At 40.0% G+C, this 24,228-nt stretch overlaps 1 protein-coding gene across 3 annotated transcripts in view; it reads right to left on the bottom strand.

Moving 5' to 3' along the window:
* KCNMB2 (potassium calcium-activated channel subfamily M regulatory beta subunit 2) overlaps positions 1-24,228 on the bottom strand; it is a 244,696-nt gene that overhangs the window by 142,618 nt on the left and 77,850 nt on the right. Inside the window, exon 1 of one of the 3 annotated variants that reach the window (XM_038416617.2) lies at positions 20,468-20,796. The exons of the other annotated variants lie outside the window; for them this stretch is intronic. The gene's annotated coding sequence lies outside the window, so the exon portion shown is untranslated. Of the gene's footprint in view, positions 1-20,467; positions 20,797-24,228 lie in introns of those variants that run through there. 3 annotated transcript variants of the gene reach the window in all.

The raw sequence follows: 24,228 nt of genomic DNA on the forward strand, positions 1-24,228 counted from the left end.
AAGAATGTCAGCCACACTTATCCAATAGGGGACTGTATCCTGGGAAGCAGTGACTGAAAAAAGATTTGGGGGTTGTGGTGGAGAATCAGCTCTCAGTGCAACATTGTGGCCAAAAGGGCTAATGCAATTCTTGGATGCGTAAACAGGGAAATTTTGAATAGGAGCAAGGTTATTTTATCTATGTATTTCGCACTGGTGTGACCACTGCAGGAATACTATATACAGTTCGTGTGTCCACAATTTAGGAAGGATTCGAGAGTGTTCAGAGAATAGCCTTGAGAATGATTAAAGGATTCAAAAACGTGCCTTATCATGATAGACTCAAAGAACTCAATCAATTTAGTTTAACAGAGAGAAGGTTAAGGGGTGACTTGATTACAGTCTACATGTACCTACATGGGAACAAATATTTAATAATGTACTCTTCAATCTAGCAGCGAAAGGTATAACATGACCCAATGACTGGAAGTTGAAGCTAGCCAAAGTCAGACTAGAAATAAAACATACATTTTCAATAGTGAAAGTAATTAACTATTGGAACAGTTTACCAAAGGTTGTGGTGGATTCTCCATTACTGGCAATTTTTAAATCAAGATTGGATGTTTGTCTGAAGGATCTGCTCTAGGAATTATTTTGGGGAAGTTCTCTGGCCTGCAATCAGACTGGATGCTCACAATGATCCCCTCTGGCCTTAAAATTGATGTGAGGGGAACACATCCACCAAGAACTGAGACCAGCTACTCATTTTGCTACATTCTGATACTGAACAGGCATCAGCTGGTGATGATTTCAACCACTACAAGAGAGAGGTCTGCACAAAACCCCCAGATTCCACCACCCATTAATGCTGCAGGGGAAGAAAGACAGACAGAATCAAAACTTGGCAGCTGTGTCTTAATTCTCAAATCAAAGCTGTTTTTTCCACACACCACTAAAATGTGGAGGATAACTATGTGTTTGGAAAGCAAGGTCCACCTTTAATCACTGCCATCTAGGGCTGGATTTGAACCAGCAATCTGGATGAAAAGCTCTCTATCCCATCAGTGCCATCACCAGTCCTCCTTAGTGTATGCAGCAGCTGATTTTAGAAGCTATGCAATCATGCATGCATGTGTCTGAGATCAAGGTCAATCCCTCTCTCCTGAAGAACATTGCTTTTTTCTTTTACAGTGGCTGTTGCAAGAAAAAGCAGCAGAAAGCATCCCTTCAAAGCCCATTATAAATACGATTCCTAATGAGCTTTATCTATACACAAGATTTTTTGAAACCTAGGGGAAGTTTTAAAAAGTTGCATGAGGTTTGTTTTTTTTAAGAATAACCAACAAATGTTTAACATTTGATTTTACCTTCAGAAGAAATCCCATTAATTAATTGATTGCTAGTGGGTCAGAGAGAGAGAGAGAGAGAGAGAGAGGGTGAAATTCCTCAAGTGGAGCTGTTAGAGAGCCCAAATTGTTTTCAGAGAGAGGGTGCAGGCTGAAAATTAATCACAGTTAACTCACGTGATTAACTCAAAAAATCATTGTGATTAATAGCACTTTAATAAATTTCTGTTGCTATTCTATTGTTTAACAACGCAATTAAATGTTTTGGATGTTTTTCAACATTTTCAAATATATTGATTTCAGTTACAACACAGAATACAAAGTGCACAGTACTCACTTTATATTATTATTTTTATTACAAGTATTTGCACTGTAAAATGATAAATAAAAGAAATAATATTTTTCAATTCATCTCATACAAGTACCATCGTGCAATCTCTTTATCATGAAAGCACAACTTACAAATGTAGATTTTTTTGCTACATAACTGCACTCAAAAACAAAACAATGTAAAACTTTAGAGCCTACAAGTCCACTCAGGCCTACTTCTTTTTTGTTCAGCCAATCGCTAAGAGAAACAAGTGTGCTTACATTTACAGGAGATAATGCTGCCCGCTTCTTATTTACAGTATCACCTGAAAGTGAGAACAGGTGTTCACCTGGCACTGTTGTAGCTGGCGTTGCAAGATATTTACATGCCAAATGTGCTAAACATTCATATGTCCCTTCATGCTTCAACCACCATTCCAGAGGACATGCATCCATGCTGACATCCAAAACTATTTATATAAATGGTATTCTATTATTGTTTAACAACGCAATTAATCACGATTAATTTTTTTAATTGCTCAACAGCCCTACTTTCAGAAAGTGCACAATATATGGTGCCGAGTTCTTTTCCTCCTTGAAGAGAGATCATCTTAAGCAGTTGCTTCTGAAGTCCTATTTGTTTTATGAATTTCTGGAAATAGAGGGAATCATTAAGCCCAGGAAAATCAAGTTCCAGGCTGCTGGGCACCATGTTAACCACCAGATTCCCTGGGAAGTGTTGAGATAGCTTCTGGTGCCTTGGGAAAGACTGTTTGTACTGGCCCTATGTTCCCACGTAGGGATCCTGCAGCCACCATAACATGATCAGCTGGAGGAACTCTGCATCCACTTGACTAGTGCACATGATTGCTCCAATATTCAAAGAAGTTAAACCTCTTGATACCAAGAATAGGATTTTTTCTGCTGACAAGTCCTAATGCAAAGTCCATTAGTATCGGCCAGGAGGCAAGTGTGGAGTGGGAAATTCCAGCCAACCGGTACTCAAGGGTTAACTTGAGCATACTGGATGGCTAGCAGCTGTTCTAATGGAAGACAATTCAATTTCTGGCACAATATGTCCCTATAGATTGAGCCTGAGGTTACTATTGACTTCTTCTTTGCCCTTCTTGCCAGTGAAATTCATTCTCTCTCTCTCTCAACAACTTGAAATGAATGTCATAGAGAATACGCTCAGCAGAGATGGGACCAAAATGCTTCCCCTGCAATGCTAGAAGTGCAGGTCCCTTCCGTATAGAGTTATCCTGCTGGAGTCAGCTTTACTCTGCTTCTGCACTCCATCCCTGCTAGTTTGCAGTCCTCACCAACCTGTTTCCAAACACAGTCACAGCCCACGGTTGTGACATGCTTGCCTCCACACCATACATGGTTACAAAATCCACATTACAAACATGTAAAGAAATCATTCTCAGAAAGACTGTAGCTCATTCTATACACTTACTGGGTAGCCTATGGCTTAGATTCAACTACTACTGTTGTCTGAAATAAATCCTTGTGCAGGTAGGTTGTGAATATCTCAGACATTTTTGAGGTAAATCTCCCATTCTTAGTCTAGCTCAGATGCAGCTCCATCAGTGTTAGGAATAGTAGAAGTGCTAGTGTAGACAGGGCTCAGGTCTTTTTATTGCCTTACCTTCCAGACCTGCTCAGACATGGTTAGGCCAGTGATCTGCACTAGTGTTCTTATGGTTGCTAGCGCCTGCGGAGCTGCACTGGTGTTAAAGCAATGATAAATGATTCTCACAAACAACTCGGTGTAGACAACATCGTAATGTCCTTCAGAATGGAAACATCTTCTCAGGAGGTTGGGGGACAACACGCGTCTGTGGGCACTATGTTGCCCTGCCTTGGTTGATGCTGGGGTAGAAATGGCTCTTAGCTGAAATTGAAGTATGTCAGAAAAAGTCTGCCTAATGGAAATGATGATCATGGTAATAAAGACATGAAAGGTATTTTTTGCTTTAACACTCTCCTTGACACTCATCATGTTAATTTCACTGGGCCCCCAATCTGTTTGCTTGTGTGTGTCTGTCTCATATAACCCCGTGTCTGTTTCACAACAGACACAGGTGGGTAGCCAATGGCTAGAAGGCACTGGAAATGGGATTAACCAAAGCAGCCCCCGCACCAAACACCTGCTAAACTTGGTTTAACAGAACACCAGACAGCTGCTCATTGATTTTTTTTTAAATTACTATTCCAGTAAATGCTGAATACTGAAGGCTTTACTGTGCTCGATTGCATAGAGCCTCCATCACTGTATAGAAAGTGATGAAGTACAAGAGTGTTCCAACATTTATGTGAATGAATTACCTATACCTTATCATCTTACATTATCATATAAGGTATCACTTTCACTAAACCTTCCAATAATCCCATTTTTTAAATAAAACCATTGCTAGCTGTATAAGTTTGTCGTAACACAGGAAAACACAGTACTACCCAGTGCTTTTCATATAAACAAAGTGCCACATGATTGTGGCAGCTTTTGTGTTTGATTTCCCAATGCTTGGAATATATCCAGCACAGTCCATCTTTCCTGCAACTGAGAGACAAGCAGACCTAATCTAACTGTACACATCTGTCTTTTTCTATGTCCAATGCATGTCACAAATAAAGAAGCATTTCAGACAAACTTATGCAGAAACTGGTTTTTACAAACATCTCTGATACAGATATTTAAATCTCTTGTTTAGAAGAAAGGAAAAACAAAGTCAAAAAGAGCCTACCTTTGATGCATGGTTGCCATAGTACAAATAAACTTCACCCACGAAAGGGGTGTGAGAATGCAGAAGTTTGTATTGACTTTCTTTTAAAAAATGGTAAGAGCCTTAGGGGAGGAAAACCCCTTTAGAAATTTCATCATAGATCATGTGGGACAAAAGAGCCATTGGAAAAGGTTTTAGTGCAATCTCAATTATGATGATGATGCTTTCAACAGGTCTTGCCAGAGTGTAAAAACCACAAGCCCTTTTAAACTTTTATAATTGCGCAAAGGGAAATCATCCATTTTCTGTTTGTAGAAACACAAGTGACGGAAAGTGGCTCTGGTATGGGGAGTTTGCTGGTGATATTGTTTTGAAAAACAATGGCTCTCTCTGAATCCTCCCTCTTTCTTAGTCTGTCAAGAAAATATATATGCCGGATGCAAAAAGTATTGGCGGAGAGACATATCACCCGCAAATAAAGAACTCAGTAGGATAGATATGCATGGATATAATACACAGACAAAACCTATTGCTTGTTGTATTAATGTGATTATTTTGCTTCCTGGTGCAATCTTTCAACAAAGAAAAATAACAGGTACTGAAAACAAACAGCCTTTTGTTATCTGCAGTCACATGGAAGGTACTAAGTTAATATAAATATGGGAGAAAATGTAACTAACGATTGGAAAGCAGTATTTACATGAGGGTGGTTTTTTTCACATCCGTGGTGTTACAAACATTGTTTGGTTACTTTAGATAGTGAGAGACTGACAGTGCAGGATAGAAACAGGTGCTGTGCATGCTTTTCCAACCAGCTCTCTGCATCTAAAGGACCTCAAGCTATTTGTGTCTCCTCCTTTCCTTTGGCACCCCTTTGCAGCCATTTCAATTGGCAGCACATTTCACAATCATCCCAAACGGTTTTCGGATAACACTAAGTTCTAGGTTTGAGACCATTATTTTTTCGGAAGAGATATCAAAACACAATCCCCTCTGACTTGTAATGATTGAAAATCTTATGGCATTTGAGCAACAATAAAGGTGGGCTCAATTGGGTAAATCCATTCTTCCTACTGAGAATTTGCCTTTAGTTTCAGTGGTATTCTTCACTCACTGTCCTGAGGCTCAGCGGCCATTCTTCAACAGCTGCTTCCTTTCGTGCTAGAGGTGACTGCGTGTTGGTAATGGCTGAACTGATTCCTATATACATGGCATATAGTTTGTAAATCAGTTTGTGAGGTGCATGGAGATCCTTTTAGTTGAAAGCACAATGGATGAAATCCTGAGGAACCATGTCAGTATGAACATATTTCAGAGTAGCAGCCGTGTTAGTCTGTATCCGCAAAAAGAAAAGGAGTACTTGTGGCACCTTAGAGACTAACAAATTTATTTGAGCATAAGCTTTCGTGAGCTACAGCTCACTTCATCGGATGCATTCCTAGTTTCGAGTCAGCTCTTGACTGCAGTTGTGAGTTCATCTGAATAAAAACTGAGAAAAATCCCATTTAGTCTAATGGCTATTTCAAAGCATACATATTATAGATAGGGTTGTGTTTACACCATTTCCCCTACAGTTTCTTGTCTCATTGTCAGCTTGCCTTATTTGATAAAGTATGCAAATTACTCAAGTGTTCTTTTTTCTTAATTTTAAACATGGCATTCCCCAAAGCATAGGTTAGGGATAGTCCAATCAGGCTACCTGTTCGCCAGAGCTGCAGCCAATTGAAGTCAATGGGACTTTTGCCCTGTGTATTTTTTATACCTCAGCTATGAAAAACGTGTTTCAGGCTAGAACCTTTACATAATATGATGGTGATTGCATCCACGCCCCATTGTGGTAGGCACTGTACAAACAAGGTTTAAAAAGGCATTCCCTGTCCCAGAGAGCTCCCAATCTAGGATAAAGACATTGTACAACAGGTAGAAGACACAAAATGTGGGAGGGCAGGGAAGATGAGATTAAACAGTAAGATGAGCATGTTTTGCATAATAGGCACCAGTCAGCTCATCACATGTCTAGTAGGTCTCTGCTCAAATGCAGCATTTTTTTGATATTGCAAATAATTTTTAGTAAATTAGTTTGAGAATTTTAAACTTGTATAAATGAAGGAGGAAAAAAAAAACAAGCTCGTCACTTGCTGACTCCCCCCCACCCGAGTTGTGTAACGCAAAATCCAAAATAAAAAACTTTTTTAATTAAAGAAAATGAAATTTGGCAAATGATTAATATACAAAGGTAATCTGATCACTGAAGATGTCTGGAAGAGGAAATTAAAGCCATAGTATTCCTATTTTTTAAAAGCCGATTACTCTGCATGTATAATATTTTCCTTAATGCTTTCTACCACGCATGGTATGTGCCCTAATTCGTATTAATGTCTCCAGAGGAGCCATCACAGTTTATCAAGAAAGTAATATGCATTTTAAAAGTACTCAAAGATTTACATGATAAACCTTAAATGACTCCAGAATGTATTATCAGTTATCACAGACACTCAGAAGCACTCACTCACTTCTGGCAAACTAGATAATTCAAGGAAGCAAGTGAAAAACTTCAGTTCAATAGGAAGCTGTTACTCAGCTACTCTCCATAGGATTTATTTAATGCATTTAGGAATACTTTCCATCTTACTCTATCTAGTGGAAGTGGATGACCCATGAACAACAAACATCTGTTGGCCCTGTCTAAAGAAAACAACTAGCTAAACATTAAGACCCATCATTTATCAGTTACATTAATACAGTCTTATCTTACTGGCAATATTTTACAGCTATTGTCCTGCCAACCAGGAGCTAGTTAAAATATCAATACATTCAGGGCCTGGTTGGGAGGGCAATATCTGTGAAATATTGCCAAGGAAGATAATAAAGTTGCCAAGATGATGTTTTTAAATCATGCCCAAAGCCAAAGGCTACACCAAGTGATAACATCCTTGAAGTCAGTTGAAGAAATTAATTCTGTGAAAAAGTGAGGCTAACAACTACATTTCTCCTAGCAAGATGAGATCAAAGGGGAATAGGAATAAGGACAATTAAATGGTTCTTAATTATGCTGCAGACTTTCCTCTAATGGGACCCTACTCTGCAATGAGTTGCTTAAAAGCAAGAGAAAATGCACTCTTGGGATTAAATTCGGTACCCACAAGGGGATGGACAAGATGACCTAAGGGTATGTCTAAACTGGAGCTGGACGTGGAATAGCCAACAGGGGTAGACTCTGACTCTGCTCGCACACTAAAAATAACTGTACCTGGGGTTGCTCAGGTGGCAGGACAGGCTACTTGCCCAAGTACAATCCTGCCTGAAACTCTAGGCATATACTCAGTGGAACTAACCCATCCTACCATCGCTACACTCCTAAGTGGGGCCCCAACCCAGAGATTCATTCAGACATGAACTTAATTTCAAATACATGACTAGTTCCATTGACTGCAATGGGACTGCTTACATGCTTAAAGTTAAGTATAGGCTTACATTTCTCACTGAATTGAGGTCTGGGATCTTCCTGCTGTTACTCCTGCAAATAGTAGTTGATAGGCTGCATTGTTTACACAATACATCAACAGGCATACAGTTAAGGAATATACTGGTACAGCCATGATCCTGCAGTCTGACCTGTGTAATTGGACTTCACGTGGGACCCTGCTGTGCAAAAATCTGTCCAAATTATAGTACCATGTAAGAGTGCTTAATTTTACATTGCTAGCTAGCCAGCCACACACAGAGCTTTTGGGGAACAAAGCCCATAATATTTGGAAACCAGAGAGGGAGAGCCAGTGGTCCAAATTTGTCAGTTACGCCAGTATAAATACATAGTAAATCCACCAGTTGCCTGACTGGTATTAGTCATTTCTAGAGCTTGTCAAAAAGGTCAAAAATTGACAAACATTTCACTGATTTCCCCCCTATTTTTCCTTGAAATGCAAAGCTTTCAAAATTGCCCAAACATTATTTATTATTATGATCTTACTGTAGCACCTCGGAGCTCTAGTCATTGACCAGGAAGCCACTGTGCTGGGGGTGTGCAGAGAGTGAACACAAAGATGGTCCCTGCCCCAAGAAGCTTACAATCTAAGACAAGAGATGGATATAGCTATATGAGGGAGTACAAGGAGACAATATTGTGATAGGCAGTGGCCAACTCTAGAACTTCCACCACATGCTTACAGCTCTCAGAGTTCTGAGTCATGGCTGGACTCAGAGTAGCAGCCATGTTAGTTTGTATTTGCAAAAAAGAAAAGGAGTACTTGTGGCACCTTAGAGACTAACAAATTTATTTGAACATAAGCTTTCGTGAGTGAGCTGTTGCTCACGAAAGCTTATGCTCAAATAAATTTGTTAGTCTCTAAGGTGCCACAAGTACTCCTTTTCTTTTTTATGGCTGGACTCGCCACACTTCTTTAAAACTTTGGAGGAAATTGTCCTGAAGGAAATCTGAAGAGCCTAGATAGTCTCATACTATTCAGAGCCTCTGACCTCCATGTATAGCATTTTCTGCAAGTTCTTTAGAAGGTTATGATATGTTCCACAGCTCTTGGTCTTGACTGTGAATACAGAATTTGGGGCTGCATATGTAGAGACATCCCTTCACAGTACAGGGAATTGGTGACACTACATTTCAGATTCTGACAGACATTTGTACAAATTAGAGGGGGTTCAGAGAAGAGCAACAAAGATGGCTGAGAGCTTGTGAAGCCAAGTTGTAAAGAAAGATGAAAACAACGAAATGTATTCAGCTTGAACAGACCGCCGCGGGGGACGGGATAACCATCTTCAAATATCTGAGGAGAGTAAATGCCAAAAAGTGAGAGCAACTGCTTAGGGTGGTCTGGGGAAGGGACATAATGAGGAAGAATGGGATGAAACTGAGTGAAGGATAATTCCATCTGAATATCTGACATGGCCCCCTAACAGTGACATCTGTTTCCAAGACAAATGGTGGGACCCCTGCTGTAAGTCATTTACAACCAGACTGGAAAAAACCAGGAACAATCCCATGCTGGCAGGCAGCTGGCAAGGGTCTGATTCTAGCAGTACCATGGTTTCCCTCAGACTGACAACCTGGAAGCACATTGCAGTGGAAGCACTGCGAGCATTACTTGCGGCTCCGATGAACAGCTCTATCTATCTATCTCACTAGCTCTTGAACTGTTGAGTAATTATGAGGGCAGAATCATATACAACTGATTAGCACATCAGCGAAGAGCACCTTGGGGCAGACTTATTCAACCCTCCTTGCATTCTGTGATTTGGTTTGTGCAGAACGGCCACAGTGGGGTAGAGAATTAAAGGAGACTTTACTGAGCCTGATCATGTTTATATCACCAGCTGGATGAGGCTCCAGAAGGAGAACTCCCTCCCCCCCTTGGCTAGTTCCCATAGCAATTGACCTCTGAGCTAGTGCTTTAAATATATCATTAAACATAAAACAAAGACAACAACAAAAAACATTGCTTGGATAGCAGGAAAAGAGACAGTATTTACACCACCTTGGTGCTTCATAATGTCTGCAAATATATTCTAATAATAGATCCTGCCCCAACCATGAAGAATAAAATATAGTGTCCAGGGCATGAGAGAATGCACTCAGATGAGTTTGGAACACAGCGTTGATCACCTCACACCTGGGCTTCAAAGCAAACAGGCAGAACAAGAGCCATGCACTGAATCCAAACTGCCGTTGTGCTGACTAGCTCAGCGGTGGGTGGAAATCTCAGTCAGGCTTCACTGGCACCAGGCAGCTGCTGCCAAGATGCCCAACACTGAAATGAAAGCTGGAAAGATCAGGTGAGGGCTTGTTTTTTACCCCCCTTTAAAGTACTGCATGGCACAGCGTGAATGAGCAGTCAGGTTACTGCCTCTGTGGAGTGAGTCTGTGCCATCTTTATTCTTTTAAATTAGAGGTTGTTGTTTTTGCCCAGACACAATAGCCCAGTGGTTCTCAAGACTACTGTACCTCTTTCAGGAGTCTGACTTGTCTTGTGTACCTCAAGTTTCACCTCACTTAAAAACTACTTGCTTACAAATCAGACTTAAAGATACAAAAGTGTCACAGCACGGTAGTACTTAAAAATTGCTGACTTTCTCATTTTATCATATAACTATAAAATTAAATCAATTGAAATATAAATAATGTAATTACATTTCAGTGTATAGTATATAGAGCAGTATAAACAAGTAATTGTCTGTATGAAATTTTAGTTTGTACTGACTTTGTTAGTGCTTTTCATGTGGCCTGTTGTAAAGCCAGGCAAATATCTAGATGGGTTGATGTACCCTCTGGAAGACCACTGAGTACCCCCAGGGGTACATGTACCACTGGTTGAGAACCACTGCAGTAGCCCAATTGACAGCCTGACTGCCTCAACACATATGTACGCATACAAATGCAAATAATGATAATAGCGTTTCCTTTCTCCCAGGCTTTGTCTGTGAACCTTTCTGAGCAGGGACGGTCTCTTACTCTGTGTTTGCACAGTGCCTCACTCACTGGAGCTCTATTCTCAGTTATGCCATAACTCTGCTTTCACTGGTGATGAAGAGAATGTCAGCCTTACCTTTAAATTTTCTGCATTTAGTTGGTTTCTGGCATTTTAAACTTTTTAAAAATGTTTATTTTTCTTGCCTTTTAAATAATGAATCTTTGTGCCCTGGTATTATTTTTAAACATGAGGATGGATAGTGAGGGGAATATGAAACTACTTTACGGTGTGGCATTTGGACAATGTCACCGTACTCTGATAGGATTAATTTATGATGAAATGCTTCTTTCACCAGCTATGTGATTTGTCAGAAAAGATAACATGAAGCAGGAAGCATCTGAATCTCAGGAGTTGGTGAGCTGCTGTCAGATACAATTTGTAACTGTTTTCTCATGTCGGAAAATAAAAGATGGATTATAAAGGAAAAAGAACACTATTCTGATAAACAGCAATGACTAAAAGAAAAGGAGTACTTGTGGCACCTTAGAGACTAACAAATGTATTTGAGCATAAGCTTTCATGAGCTACAGCTCACTTCATTGGATGCATCCGATGAAGTGAGCTGTAGCTCACGAAAGCTTATGCTCAAATATATTTGTTAGTCTCTAAGGTGCCACAAGTACTCCTTTTCTTTTTGCGAATACAGACTAACACGGCTGCTACTCTGAACCTGTCAGAAGGAGCTAGGAAACACTAAGGTCTCTAATTGCTTCCTCTACCTTTTCAGTTGCCCAGCCAGATTAATATTGGTCTGTTTACCTCTAGGATATTAGTTATCACACAAAAAACTTATTAGACAGCTGCCAAATAAACATGCAGTATCTTTGATATATCAGTTCATTTGGAGCTTCTATTGTCCTACTCTTTCATCACTTTCTGCTGTTCACTCTAAACAGTTTAGAAATATGGATAAAGCCTCCAGGAGGCTGAAGCAGCCGGAGAGAGTATGTGTGTGACAGTGCGTATGCAGCAGGTACAATGCAACCTGCTGTCGAAAGACACAAAGATTGCTCATTGGTCAGCATACTCTTAGGATATTCATGGTGCTGGGTCAAAGCACTTGACTCTGCAAACTAAACAACAGCCTGCCTAGAGCAAAGGACCAAAAAAACATGGCTAAGAGGTTACTGTTTTCATAACCGCATACAGTATTTCATTTACAGATTTTACAGTTTCATATACTGCACACTGCCAGCTCTCCAGTGTTATCTCCTCTTACTATTTCTGTTTTGTTTTGTAAGAAATTCTGGAGCTGTCAGCAGAATTATTCATAAAATACTGCCTGATAATTATTGCCCTATTGTATCTTCTGCTCATCTTAGGCGTTTCCAACACACTACTAACATAATGCACAATGTAAGCTGCAAACATACATACACACATCCACGTGGAGTTACATTCCTGCTTTCAAATATATAATCAAATCTGTCAGTCTAAAGTGGGATTGTGACTTTGTCTACATGCATGTTCAGGGGAGCAAGAATAAGATTCTGCCTCCCATGACTCAGGGGAGCCCTGAGACAGGAATCTGGTGTCAATCCAATGCCTTTCATTATATCCACACAACTTTTTTTAATCTGAAGTCTGTGGTTTGTACAGAGTCTGGCACAATGAGATCCAACCTGGCTGAGGTCTTTAGCTGTTATTGCAATATAAATGTTAATTTATACATATATGTGCCAATTAGGGGCAAGTATGCAAAGTAATTAATGGGCTATTGCATCACACACAAAGCTGCACAAAACTTGACAAGTTATATGCATAGTCTAGTAGACTGAAATTGAGTCCCTCTGTCACTTAGACCTGTGATTTAAAAAAATGTCCATCAATTTTGGATGCTTCAGTTAAAAAAATGGAGGCACCCAAAATTAGTGGATACTTTTTAAAAACATGGGATTCTGTGACTGATCTGGGAAATTGAGGAACTCTCAATGAATAGACACTTAAAAATAATTGGCCATAGTGTCTTTGTATCTCAAATTTCTCACCTGCAAAATGGGGATGATAAAAATAATGCATTACCTACCTTAGAGGGCTCTTGTGAAGATTAATTACTTATGGCATGATTTGCGGCTCTCACTAAAGTCAACTTGAGCTGCAAATGAGTGCCCCTTTGAAAATGAGGCCGTTAATGTTGGTAGAGGACCCTGAGGAGTAAAAGTGTTATTATTTCTAGCATTTCAAGATTGTAGCTGACCCAGAATGTGCGATCTCATACTTTTGCTTACCACCAGCCAAAAGGAGAAATTTAGCCAGAGAAAGTTAACACTTCAGAGCTGTGGAGAAGTATTTGAGTTTGATTTTTCTGAATGCTAGGCAAAGGCTCACAGTGGTTTTTATTCAAAGCAGTTTGCTCCTCTTAGCTGAAGGACACTATTCATTAACATATGATCTTCTCAGGGTAAGGCAGTTTCACATTTGATGGTAGAATTCAACATAGGGTATTTTAAAGCAGTAAAGTTTATTTCCTGATTATCTTTAATAAAGTATTTAGCACAACTAGGCATACGTAGTTGTTACACTGTCTGACACACATGTCAGAGATGGAAATCATCACAGTAAAAAGAAATCTAAAGATCATTAAAGATGCAGTGAGATGTGACTGTGATATTTATTCATTCACACACATCTTGGAGACTGCTGAGGCTTCCAGTGTAATTCACTAGGTCACCACATTTGAATACAAATTATAGGAATACTTGGCATACTTCAATAATTCTAATACCAAAAACATTTTGATATTAGAATTACTGAAATATCCCAAGACTAAGAAGACTGTGTGGACCTTCAGAGAGTACCTAGCAAGTTAGGTGAATGGGCAGCATGATGGCAGATGAAATTCATTACTGACAAAGCTAGGTAATGTTTATTGGAAGAAATCATTTGAACCACTCACACACGTTCCTGGGTTCTAAACTGATTGTACTGTAACAACTCTGGAACAAGACCTGAGTCTAGTTGTGGGGAACCCCATGTAAATGTCTGCTCAACACGCATCAGCACATGAAAAAGCAATCAAAATGTTAGGACATAGGATGGAATAGAAAACAATTATTATGATATTATGTAAATCAACTGTCTGCCCCTACCTAGAATTCTGCGTTCACTTCTGGTAATCCAATCTCATAAAAGGTGATAGCAAAAATAAAAGGGGTTCAGAGATTGATAACAAAAATGATTGGAGGAGAGTGAAGGGGGACTTCATTAGAGGAGGGACTAAAAAGATTGGGACTGGTTAGAGAGGAGATGAAGAAGAAGGCATATGACGGGGAATACAAAATAGTAGTATTGAGAAGGCAAACTGGACACCCTATTTACGCTCTGTCATAGTACAAGAGAACATTCAGTGAAACTGAAAAGCAACACATGTAAACTTGTTCAAGGCAATGCTTTTTTACATAGCACATGGTACTCATTGCCACGGGATATGATGGAAGCCAAGTGCTTAGTGGGATTTAAAATAAATAAAAATGTATATAGCTAAAGAGAACATCTATATATTAGACATGAAAAACTAAGGGATATAATCCCTCATGCTTCAGAGGGTATGAATCAAACACTCCCTTGGGGAGTTAGGAAAAAAATTCCCTTAGCCCACACTGGACAATTACACAACAGCCTTTCTTGCACCTTCTTCTGAATCATCTGGTACTGGTCAGTTAGAGACAGGATACTGGACCAGATGAGCCAATGGATGGGGACGAGATTCCCATGAGCCTATTTTTTGGGTAGGATTTGAAAATGTACTTAAGTGAAATTCAATGGGACCAGTGCTCCAAAGTCATTTAGGTGAAAGGTGGCTTGTGATTCAAATTCACTTAGGTGCTTTTGAAAATCTCATGCTTTCTTTTTAATTTTTTCAGGAGAACAACAACAAAGAGAGACACCTAATGTCTTTTATTGGGATAAAAACAGTGGCTACTGTGTGTATGTGTGTGTATTTATAGGACTAAAATAATAAAAGAACTCATGACCTAGCAGCACTTAGATCCTTTTGGTAGCTGATTTAGAACCAAATCCTGCTTGCCTTACTGATGCAATTAGCTTGATTATTGTCAGAGGGATATTCATATGATTAAGATGAGCAGGGTTTGATCCTTATTATAGTAACCAATAATATAGACAGAACCAGACAATAGAATATACACACTGTGCTTGATGCTATGGTGATGGGCACCATGGAAAACCCATTGACGGGGAGTCAGAAAGACAGGTAACACAAGTTTTCTGACTTCTAGAATGAGGATCAATTTGACATTATTTTAAATGGAAAGAGAAAACATGACAATAGGGGACATGTTCTCCAATATTTTATCTATGTAAGTGTATCTATTGTTACTTTCTCTAACTCAACCCCACAGATTTTCCATAGAAGAGAATAGGGAAATTAGCTGCACTCAATCTCCATTAATCAAACAAAACAAAAAAATCTGAAATTTTCAATTGTGCAGTGGTATTTCTTGCCTATTATTATGGTACATAAGTGCCATCTGGACATTTGCCCTGTGACCAGTGGGTTGATATATGTATGTGTGTGTGTGTGAGAGAGAGATACTGACTTTTTAAAAGAGCCAATCGGAACAAAGATTCTGCATATTCAGAAATATAAGAAAACATCACAAATCTTAATGCAGGCTGAAGAAATTGCAAGTCATCCAGTGAGCAAGAGGGTTTAAGAAATCTATTTGTCCACCTGCCCATGAAGAGTAGGATGATTTCCCAGGCAAGGAATGGAGAAGAGCAGAAGACTCCATGAAGTCCACAAGGAATCTTGCTATGTTGATGTAATTCACATGGGAAGTGTGTGTAGATGTTAGGGAGCTGGATGCAATTCAAAATCCATAGACAGATAAAGAGGGAAACTGTTTAATGGCTGGAAGCTGTAAAAGGGTTATCAGTACTATTGCTGGCAGGTGAAAAAACTTCTGCTTTTAGTTATGATGGTCCCTGGTTCTAGTTTGTATTCTTAATATGGGTCAGTTGGAATTATATTAAGGATGGACACAAGCCACAACATTGAGATCCAGATCTAATTTTGTAGCGCCAAAGTTCAACGATGTTGGCTTCATCCATCAGAAATCTAAATGACATCTACAAAATTTAGTTCTAGGTTTGTTTTTCGAACAACCCTCAAGCTTAAGGGTGCTTGGATCCAGGATTTTAGTTTACATATGTCTATATGTATGTGAAGTACCACTGTACATCCTTGATCAAATTCAAGTCCATGGATGTCAATGGAGTTTTCTCATACTCTTTAGAACTGGTCCCAAATTGGAAGCCCCTATAATGGGACTCAAATTTAGTCCTGTGTTTTGGTCCACGCAAAATTACCCCGCATGGTACAACTAGTATTGGTGTCCACCTAGATTATTCATAATTTAAATATTGGTCTATAGGGGGAAGCTTTACATTGAGAACCTGATGGTTGTATTTGAAAAAAACAGGGCCAATAGGATCTGAACTTTAATAAAAGGGGAGTTTGGATCCAGAATTTCATACCCATGTAAAATGATTCAGTCCTTTTTCTAGTCACATCCTCTGTTTTTTTCAGTTCTGCTAATTCTTCTAGGGGTTTTTTTTTACACCCTCCCAATACAATATATAAAGGTTCAGCACAATGAATGCACTGGCAAAATATGCTTGCACAACTACTGATTGTACAATCTCCTGAAAGTGTGTGTGCGCAAACTGGGCAACTGCCACCATGGCACCTTGAAGCCTATTTATTGCACTGATCTTTGACATCTGGCAAATATGGGGCATCTATGAATGACTGGATCCAAACTCCATCAAAAGGGTTGATGGATCTTTTATCCTGAAGGATCTAACAACTGACAGCACAGCATTGCTGGTTTGTATAGCTACAAGAACCCTGTTAATTCACAGCATGCTTGATTTTTATTTTAACCCGAGCAGAAGGTGGATTGGACAATAAAATCCAGTCTCTATGAGATTTAAGTTTTCCTCCTACTTGGTATAAGCATAGAGCAAATGTAAATCAAAGTCAAATATATTCCTGGCCTCCTGTTTTATAAACTTTTCCTCATTTGTCACAAAGTCAAAACAGCTTGACATTTTGACAGCTGAATTTTGTTTTCCAGGAGAGAAGCCACTTGACAGAAGTTCTTACACAAACTCATTTCTCACTGCCTTTTAACCACATGCCAGTGTTTTTTTTTCTTTTAGTATGTTACTGTCACAAGATTTTCATATTTCCCAGGTACAAGGTTCCTCCCACGGATTATGAGGGCTGAGCCTTTTAATACCCTGGCTTGCACTGTACTGAAAATGTGTCCATGTATTACATAGAGAATAAAGAACAGAGCTGAGAAATTGCGAATTATGGAACTCTATTTCCATTGACAGGGTGTGGCGATACCATAAATCATCAGGGAAAATCTCCAATATCACCAGAACCTCAAGTTAGAATATTGATCCATAATTCAGAACTGTCCAGGTCTTTTATTGAATATCCATAATTGATCCACATCCCCAATCCATACATTTCCTCCCAGCTCCCTTTATTGTTACCTCCTCTACCACTTCTCCTTACCACTGTTGCTGTCCTCCCTCACAGCCTCCTCTGTATGGTGGTAGTGATGTTCTTCCAATCTCCTCCCCAGATGCTCCTCTCTCAGCCCCAAGCTTTCCTTCTTCCAATGTACAAGATAGACACAAATAAGATGGGATGCAAGGCGAAATATAGCAATGGAGATGACAGTGTGTTTTTTGTTTCAGTTACACATGCACACACTTCTTGTGGGCCTCCTGGATTTATAAAAGGGACTGAACAGAGGGAGGGTGGGGATTTGGCACATGTGGCCGAAGAGAGCATTCCGTACAATGTATGATGCTGAAAATTAATTTTAATAGAGCTGCAAGACGAGTTTCCCATGAACCTTCATATGAACCTGATGTGATTATCTTTGTGTAGACATCTCATGAACAGAAAAGCAAGTGAAATTAACTAAATACATTATTCAGTTTTCAGAGAAGTTGTGAAGTAGAGTTGTGTGATGTCATTTACCTAATAATAAGCTATGTTTTAATGATGATGGGGGGGGGGGAAGGCTGAGAACATGAACCACCATTTGTACAGTATTTTCTTTTTGTTCCCATTTCAAACCTCAAATATTGGGCACTTGTATGGCCCCCCCATCACCACAGTATCTGATCCCCTCACAATCTTTTAGTGTATTTATCCTCCTGTAAGATAGGGATTCATAGACTCATAGATATTAAGGTCAGAAGGGACCATTATGATCATCTAGTCTGACCTCCTGCACAATGCAGGCCACAGAATCTTACCCACCCACTACTGCAATGAACCTCTCACCTATGTCTGAGCTATTGAAGTCCTCAAATCATGGTTTAAAGATTTCAAGGTGCAGAGAATCCTCCAGCAAGTGACCCGTGCCCCATGCTAATGTGCTATTATCCCTATTTTACAGCCCAAGCTCCCACAGAAAGGCTGTGATGGAGTAGGGAATTGAATGCAGGTCTCCCAACTCCTGAGATAGTGTCCTAAGCACTCAACCATCCTTCCCCACAAAGTGCACCAAAGCAAAATTGGAAATAAAGTTAACTGAACATTTCTGAATCTTGCCAAGAGGTTTGGTTCAGTTCGAGGAAGGGAAAAAACCCCAAACACTTTCTTTCCATAAATATCTGCCCATCCCTAAAATTTATGTGGCATTTCTCATCTATGAATGAGGCCTTCCCATCTATGAATGCCTATCAGAAAACCCTAGAAAATGGTTTTCAGGAGAAAGTTTCCCCTATTATTTTAATTTTCTGACTGCTATCCATGACACAAGTAAAACTAATCCTTTGCCCAATTTGTAACTTGAAAGCAAAACATTTAGCTGAAAATATTGCCTGTTTGCTTCAGATGCCAAATATTTATCATTTAGATTTCATAAAAGATGATACAGATATAGAGAAATGGAATTCTTAATATGCTAGATCTACTATTGCATCTCCTTAGCAAAGACGGCATTTACTGTCACCGAACAAGTTTAATACTTTTGTCATTAAAATGTCATCTGAAAATCACTATCAGATGAATTGCATCATGGCCCACTTATAATGTACTCTAATGTAATGAAATTCTCCTTAAAGGAAACATTTGATATGATGACTGAAAGCAAATTACTTTGGTAAGTTCCTGATACACTGAAATTTTTCACGTAATGAAGATTTAATGAAAACAATCAGTTCTCTGAGTTGTGAACTTTTGACAACAGGACTGTAAAGTACATCCAACGACAACCACATTACAGTAGATTTAAAGCAGTAACATAACCCTAATTTTATTATTTAGCAGAGCAAGTGGTTCTTACTGCAAAATGCGACTCTCTGTTCCTTTAAGTGCATTTAATAAAAGCCCCTTAAGAAGCATTTCCACAAACAGAATATCTCTTGTCACTCACTCCAAAGTCTCTGCATTATTGTCTGGATATGAAACTTTAATGCATCAGCAAGAGTAATTTATCAAAATAGGATGCAATATCTTCAGATCAAACACACTGAAAGGTCCAATGATAATGATGCTGCATATGCATTACATAAGGTATTCATTCATTAAGTTCCTGCTACTTATCTTGGTGAGGGTCATATACAATGACAAATACCCAAACTTGGAACCTGTCTCCAAACAAGGAAGATGCATAATCCACATTGCCTTGTTTTGCCTCAACAATCCCAGCCTGTGATTTTCTGACATTTCCCTGTCTAGTTATGCTAAACCAAGCACATAATGAAGTGTAAAAGGCTTATAACTTTGCATAGCACCTCATATTCCTCTGGACTCTCTCTCTCTCTCTCCAAGAAAAAAAAAAGCCCTTTCAAGGGGAATATTTCTTTTTATGTTGGCTATTTTTAATTTCCCCCACTGCCCCCCAAATCATTCAACATCTAACTAACAAAACATCATTTACATCTCTAGCTACAACAGTTGCGGGGTGGGGGCGGGAAGAGGCAGAGAACCTTTTCTGTCTGAAACTAGAGTTCTTGTCTAGCAAAACAATTAAATGTAAACAGTGCAGCTGAGGCTTTCATTATGCAAAATGGATGGACACATTATGCTGTCCATAGCAATAGGTTATATTTTAAATAGTTCTGTATCAGGGAAATCACCCCTTAATGCTTCACTTCCCCTTTTCACATGACAGCAGGGACACTCAAGGCACATTTTACATGTTAATAGCATATATTCCTTATCTAACAAGTTTCAAGTCAGTCACATCTTCTCCCTCCTATTTTAGGACACCCCCCTCCCCACAACTCCCAACCCAACCTTAGAAACAACCTAGCTGGCATGGTAGATAAGAGATAAAGTGTTTTCTTCATGACCTCTATGCATCGTACTCCATGGGAAAAGCAACGTGGAACGCACACTCAGCAGGCTATGAGATTCGAACCAGTTTGTCCTCTGCCATAAAACATAGTCCTACCAACGGTATTTTTATTATAAGCAGCCTTGCTTCCCTTACCCCCATCCCCACCCCCCTATGCTTACTGCTTCTCCCTGTGCACCTGGCTGCATTTGGAAACCCACAGAGCTAAACATAAACAATAAGCTTCAAACAGCAACAGACTCCTTTGTTTTACATGCAAATCCTACCTCTGGTAGTTGTCACATCTTCCTCAGGAGCAAAGCCTAATTATTAGCAAACAGAGATCCAGTGGAATCCTCCAAACTGCCACCAGTTGTTAAAGGCTGTCATCGTTACCTCCCGGTGCTTGAGCCTTTTTGGACCATTAATGTCACAACCCCTGCTAACTCATAGCTTAAGACTCCCTGCTCAAAATGTCTGAAATAGTTTGGAAGGACAATAGGAATGACAGGCACACTAGACAGCCATGCTTGAAATTAGTTATCTGAAGCTCTGCTAAGGCTGTTTCGTAGTGTTTTAAAGCATGCATTAGGTAGGATTTATTAACCTATCATAGGCATGCTATTTCTGTTTTCATTAAATGCTGTAGGAGGATGTCTGTTAGAAATGCAGTGATAGGTCTAACCCCTTTCCCCCACTGCTTTTAAATCCTCACGTTAGAGGAGAAAAAAACCAGACATCCTTAAACTTACTCAGGGTACCGTTTCTACAGAAAGGACTTTCACACATTATTTTGAAACTAAAGAGAAATTCACTCCTTGGAATGGAAGGTGCGGTAGCTCCCAGGACTAATGTAAATGAAAAGATTAATCTTCATGCCACAAAATCCCTATCCACCCCAACCCTCTGCTATAGAGTTAGTGAAAGTATTGATCAAAATCTGAAACTTCCCAATGTTAACTAAATACTACATGTGCCTAAGTCAGTAAGGATGAAGCGTCTACACTATCTTATTTTCAATCGCTTATTTAGTGCCAGGTTTCAGAGGAGCAGTCGTGTTAGTCTGTATTCGCAAAAAGAAAAGGAGAACTTGTGGCACAAATAAATTTGTTAGTCTCTAAGGTGCCACAAGTTCTCCTTTTCTTTTTTCTTTATTTAGTGCCATAGGTGTTTGTGAGGTTTAACCAAAATTAGAATATGATTCACAGATAGCAGCATCTCAGTTTACAGTCTTAATGCAGGTTTCAGAGTAGCAGCCGTGTTAGTCTGTATTCGCAAAAAGAAAAGGAGTACTTGTGGCACCTTAGAGACTAACACATTTATTTTAGCATAAGCTTTCGTGAGCTACAGCTCACTTCATCGGATGCATGCACTAGTTGCTACACTACAGAACAAACAGTGATAATGAGCAGAATAAACAGAGTGTCTTTATGGTCTTTACAGTCTCAATGATTTGAGGAAAAGTTGGGGTTTTGGGAGGGTTCTTTCCTACATCTGTTTTAGATATATTTACACATAAATCATAAATCCAAAATCTCAAACGTTAGAATTAAATTTAGAATATTCAATTCTGGAGCTTTTCAGTCCTAGGTGACCGGTTCAATATCAGTCCAGGTCAGTAAAGATCCAAGGTTGGCTCTTTCGTGTTGCTGGTCTGGTTCTGAGTGTATAAACATCCACTTTTCAAAAGCCACCAGCACAGAAACATCTTTGCTGGTAGTAGCAGTCGGGAGGCCAGAGGACTGAACATGCAGATCAATGCTGAGAATGACTGGTAGGAATGGGTGGGGAAGCTACTACTTCTGGTGTCCACACTGTACTGTTCAATGATTAACAAGTGGACTACAGTGTCCAAGGCTCTCAATCCAGGACATTTCACAAGCATTAATTTACAATGAAAAAAAATCACAGTGAGCAAGCAGGGGAATGAATCATTAGCCGAGTGATTAGGGAGCAAGGCGGATCAATGTAGCGATTGTTAAAAAATAGATTCAACTGTATTAAGATGTGGGATTTGATGGCATAATAACCCTCCGTCCCTGTCTATTCCTGAAAAAAAAAACCCAGCAATGAAGAGGTTAATAAACCAGTAACAAAGGGAAAATGTGTATTAGATTTTATCATTAATGGGTACTAGATGGGACAGGGGATTGGTTATGGGATGTGAAACTTTTCCTTTAGCGTCATTGGTTTGAATTTGGACTAGTGAGTTATTTCTGTATAGCTGAAGCTCAACACTGCTGGAAAGGAGATCATGGGGCTATGTTAAACCAATAGGTAGCTTCAGTCCAATTTCTAGGGAGCACCTGTCCATGCTGCAAAAGCCACTACCATATTTAGCACCGGTTGCTTACTTTACTGAGAGTTTTGCCAGACAGCCAAGGACTGGGTGGGCATTTAGAGGTGAATTATTTTCTCCCTGAAAAGGCTGGCCTTTCAAGCATACACTGGGTGAAATTCTGAGCTGATTTGCACTGTGTAAATATACTGAAATTGATGAAGTTACTCCAGATTGCTGGAGTGCAGAATTTGGTCCAATAGCCATCTAATTAATCTAGGGTCTTAAACAACCCCCTCATTGTATATCATCATGAGAATTCATGGAGGACGGGTGAAGTCCCAGAGGACTGGAGAAGGGAAAACATAGTATTTATCTTTAAAAAAAGGCGGGAACAAAGGACACAGGGAATTATAGATGAGCCTATCTTCGATACCTGGAAACGTACTGGAACAAATTATTAAACCATCAATTTGTAAGTACTTGGAGGTTAACAGAATGATAAGGAATAGCCAACATGGATTTGTCAAGAACAAATCATGCCAAACCAACCTAATATCCTTCTTTGACAGGGTTACTGGCCTAGTAGAGGCGGAGGGGGAGCTCATGGCATGATATATCTTGATTTTAGTAAGGCTTCTGACATAGCCCACATGATATTCTCATAAGCGAACTTGCTATAAAGTGGTACATAGCTGGTTGAAAAACTGTACTCAATGGTTCACTGCCAAAGTGGAGGCACTGCTGCTGCTGGGATTAAAAGCCAGTCTGCTGACCCTTCCAACCAATCAAGCAGCCTACTACAGGCCAGCTGCACTCATTAAGTTGCCCAGAGACTGACCCTGTGTTAGGGACCGAGATATAGGTAGTCTGCCCTAATATTCAGAGCCGGAGTGGTCTAGTGGGCGGAGCAGGCATTCAGCAAACTGAGGGTCAGAGCTAAGGTCAGATGCCAAATGGCAGAGTCAGGGTCAAGCTGGAGTCAGGGACAGAAGTTGTGGTCTGGGGTCAGAGCCAGGACTGGTCACTGAGGATTGAAGGCAAGGTGTAAGGGCAGGAGGAGAAGCAAGAATTAAGCACAAAGCAGGAGCATAATTGGAACAGGAGCGAAGGCAGGGGCAAGGTAGTAGCCAGGAGCATTGCTGGAACAGGGTTGGGGGTGGGGTAGGAGGCAGGCACAAGCAGGGATCAATGCAGCCACAACAGGAAACCACCTTTTTGCTCAGACAAACTTCCTTTTCTTCCTCCTGACTTAAATAGCATTGTTGGACCAATTGGTGGAGCTGAGCAATCCTCCAGTCAGAGCTTCCATGGGTGGTGCTTGACTGGGGCAATAACCCTAGTAGCTTCCAGCCCATCAGGTTTCAGAAGCCATTAGGTGGAGGCCAGGATGTGGCAGCTGTCTGGGAACTCCCAGGTTTGGGTTCAAGACCAGAAACAACATACCCTGCTTCCCGACTAGCTCTGCTCAAGTCCTGATTCCTGACAGTATGTCTACACTGCAGACTCAAGCTTGGGTGCTCAGTGTTTCCAACCCTGTGATTGAATGTCCACACTGCATTGTAACCCTGGGTTTACATTTACTGGACCCATATCTCACAGCTGTGCTAATGCCTCCATCTGCATAATGCAGATCTTCTGACTCGGGCCCATAGTTTGATTTGCATCCACTCTGCAAAATGACAGGGTTTGGACCTAAGTTACAGCAGAACTTGGACCCTGACCCTCCACCCCCTAGCAGGGTCCTGTGACCTGGGTCCTGATTTCTTA

This window comes from Dermochelys coriacea, chromosome 9 (genome assembly GCF_009764565.3).
Source record: "Dermochelys coriacea isolate rDerCor1 chromosome 9, rDerCor1.pri.v4, whole genome shotgun sequence".
Classification (NCBI taxonomy): domain Eukaryota; kingdom Metazoa; phylum Chordata; order Testudines; family Dermochelyidae; genus Dermochelys; species Dermochelys coriacea.